This window comes from Echinops telfairi, unplaced genomic scaffold (assembly GCF_000313985.2).
Source record: "Echinops telfairi isolate 266 unplaced genomic scaffold, ASM31398v2 ScPeMD7_60;HRSCAF=208, whole genome shotgun sequence".
Classification (NCBI taxonomy): domain Eukaryota; kingdom Metazoa; phylum Chordata; class Mammalia; order Afrosoricida; family Tenrecidae; genus Echinops; species Echinops telfairi.
In genome coordinates this window covers 32,483,113-32,486,833 of record NW_022103958.1, presented here as the reverse complement: position 1 = coordinate 32,486,833, position 3,721 = coordinate 32,483,113, and positions in this window count along the sequence as shown.

Sequence of the window (3,721 nt, the reverse complement as noted above, 5' to 3'; positions counted from 1 at the left end):
TGGGCTTTTGGTCCCCACCCCGCATTCACATTCATTCACAATGATATGATTTCTTGTTCTATGATGCCTGATACCTGATCCCTTTGACACCTCGTGATAACAGAGCCTGGTGTGTTTCTTCCATGTGGACTTTGTTGCTTCTGAGCTAGATGGCCGCTTGTTTACCTTCAAGCTTTTAAGACCCCAGACGCTATATCTTTTGATAGCTGGGCACCCTCAGCTTTGTGAAGAAAATAATTTTAGTTTTTTTTTTTTAATAGTAGTGCTGTTTTTCAGACTGGTATATATTCAAAGGTCAAGTATTTAAATGGAAGATTGAGGAGTACAAATACATAGCATGTATCCACCGTAATTTCCATTCCTGTACCCATGGCTGCTGCTGGTGGTAGGTGGCATCGGGTCTGTTTGGACTCACAGCGGCCCTCTGTACACCACTGGGCCCTGGGCCATCCACATGGTATTCTTATGTTTGAGTCCATTCTTGTGGCCACTGCGTCATGTTGTTGAGGGGCTTCCTCTTTTGCGCTGCCCTTCTACCAAGCATGATGTCCTTCTCCAGGGACTGGTGTCTCCTAAAACGTGTCCCAAATTCATACGATGGAGTATTCCTATTCTTGCCGCTAAGACCAATTCTGGCTGTATTTCTTGGCAGACATCACTAACCTATCAGGCAACTATGGCCGCCTGCTGTGGACAGGCATACCCTCAGGATCCTCCTCCGCACAGTGCTACAGAAAGGTGCTACTAATTGACCACACTCAACGTATAGACGACCAGCAGGGGTGGTCTGTAGGACACAGAATCTCAGCCTCAGTCTTAGGCTTATTGAATCAGAATCCGTGGTTCGACAATATCCCCGGTAATTTTGATGCAAGTTAAGGGTTCACACGCCTTGGAAGAGCACTGAGAGCATCATCATTGGTTGTGGGTGCTTTTGAGTTGGTTCTGATTCCTTGTGGCACAGAAGGAAACACTGTCCAGCTGTGCGCCACCCTCCTAATCACTGCTGCGCTTGAGCCCATTGCCGTGGCCACTGTGCCAGTTTATCTCTGTGATAGCTGGCTTATTGTGCCAACCTGGCCAATAGGAGCATGTGGGATTAATCGGGTTGCTGTTTGATTGGAGGGCAAGGAGATAAATGGCTCTGCAAGGCCTGCCCCCTCTCTCTTGCTCTCTGGTGATCAGAGTGTACTTTAGCTAGTTCTCTGCCTCAGCCATAAGCTACCCTACCTGTGGGCCCAGCCAACCCATGGATCGTGTTGCTAGAGCTTGAGGCTCCTTCAAGACCTGTTTCTCCACAGTGCTGGTGCGGATATTGCTTGAGCCTGAGGCTGATGGATCCTGTTGCCTTGCATTGCTTGCATTTGATATCCCATCCAGGCTTGCTTCCTTAAGCTCCCGAGCTACTGACTGTTGGTGACCCACCCTGTTTACCTTGCCTGAGGGAGGACTCTGCTGTCTGCTTCCTTGACCTTGGACCCGGCAGCCCACATGAGTTGAAAGACTTCTGATATATTAAATGCTCTACGGAAGTGAGTTGGCCTGAACCCTCTGTGCTGCTGTGTGGACTAATTAGCTATTCTATTCCTTCTTGCTGTATAAACCTATCTTTATATATATATATATATATATCAAGAAGTGTTCTGGGGTTTTTTCTCTAGAGAACCCTGCCTAACACATCTCATTGAGGATCTTTGTCACAGACTAGCCCTCTACTTTCCCATGGGACGGTTCCAGTAGGCCAGAAGTTCTCACACTGTAGAGTGCGTTAGAATCACTAGTTGAACAGATTGGGGCACAGATCGTTGGGGCCCATCTTTAAGGTTTTTTCAATTTCTAGGCCTAGGCTCTAAGGAGTTCTGATAGTTCACTGCTATTCACCTGGCTGCAAACCGACAGGTTGGCGGTGGAACCTAGCCAGTGGGAGACAAACCTGGCCATGGACTCTAGCTCAGATTCCAGTTGAGAAACCCCCCATGAACCTGTTCTTCTCGGCCCCACGAGACTGACTTGGCCACATCAAACAACAGCAGTAGATTTGCAGAATGCCAGGTCTTTCTCCTGCAGAGATGCTGGGTGGATTGCAGCCACTAGCTTTCCATTCATTAGCAAAAGCTTAGCCATTGTGCCGCCAGGACTCTACTAAAAAAGATTACACGAAACTCTTATAATCTAAGGGTCAGTGCCAGTCTGTCACATGCACCTGCTTTGAGCTGAACACTGACTAGAGACACCCAACAACAAAATGAGCCCTGATGGTCAAGCCGTTAGCTGCTAACCATCAAGGTTCATGGTGCCAATCTGCCAACAGCCAGCTCCCTGGAAGAAAGAGTTGACTGTGTTTCTGTCGAGGTGAGAGCTTTGAAAACCCTACGGGGCAGTTCTGGATGTCCTATAGGGTCACAGGAGTTGGAAGAGACTCCACAGCAGTGGGTTTAACAACAGATCCAGCGCAGCCTTTTCTAGCATGTTCCTAAAGGCTGCTACTGCAGGGCCAGGAACGACTGTGAACTAGGAACCTGGGAGTGCTTTGAAATCTTGACATTTGTAAGTTGAGGAGAGGAAGACGCATTATCTTTCCCTAATTCAGTCAGAAAGCGAATTCTGGACAAGAGATTCTCCAGATGTAATGCAGCAGGGCGTTGAGCCTAGGAGGCAACATATCCCTCTTCAGAACAGCTGCTCGCATCATCCTTTCATTTACTCAGTAACAATTTGGGTATCTATTCTGTCCAGAGCACAGTACTTTATGCTTAGAGCATCTCCAGAAGCCAAACTCACTGCCAGCTCATCGAATCCGACTCAGTGACCCTATCAGACCGGATAGAAATGTCCCTGTGATTTTCTAAAACTGTAAATCTTTACTGGGAGTGGAAGAAACCGTGGAGCTGCTGGTGCATAGTGCATACAAGGTTGAAGAGCTTGTGAGGTTCAGTCCAGGGTGAGGGGCTATGAACCTCGAGGTCTCTGACCTGCCTGGGTTATCCCTGAATTCTTTTCCTGTTTTCCTAAATCCTGACTCCCTGGGGGAAGCCCAGCGCTGCAGAGCCCAGAGGTGAAAGTCTCAGGTGAATGAAGACCAAGGGACCAGTGCGTCTGAGACGCGCGGGAGCGGCTCCAGGCTGAGCTGGAGCCTGTTGGGGTCACGGAGCCTTCTCCTGGCCTCCCCGTGCCTCTCTAATGACAGGGTCTGTGGTAGGTGGCGAGGAGGAGCAGTCTCGGGCAGGCGGCTTCCCTGGGCATTGCATTTGCCTATAAATACTTCAAATAGTTCAGTGAAACATGCAGCCTTTGAAAGCTGGAGAGGAACCTAGTGAGAGCCTACCCCCGCACCCCTGGAAGAGCAGAAAGGGGGCGAATCGCGGGCGCGTCCTTTACGCGGGAGACCAGGAGGCCCTGCCCGGCCCAGAAAGGGGGGCAGCGGGTGTGGTCAGGAAGCCTCAAACCGTTAAGAGGACCTGAGCCTTTTGAAAAAGCACACACTTCCCCGGAGCCGTCCCCGCGGGGCCCCGAGGCGGGCGTTTGCGTTCGAAAAGGCGTCTTTCAAAACCAGGTTCCAGGGCCGCGGGGGCGGCGGCCCTCCGGGAAGCGCGCGGCCGGGCCCGGCCGGGCCGCAGAGCGGCCACCAACCAGCCCGCTTTGTACTTGCGGCCAAGCGCGGCCCCAGAGTTTCGGCGGCGGCCCGGGAGTTGAGACCACGCCCCCTTTGCAGGGACAGCCG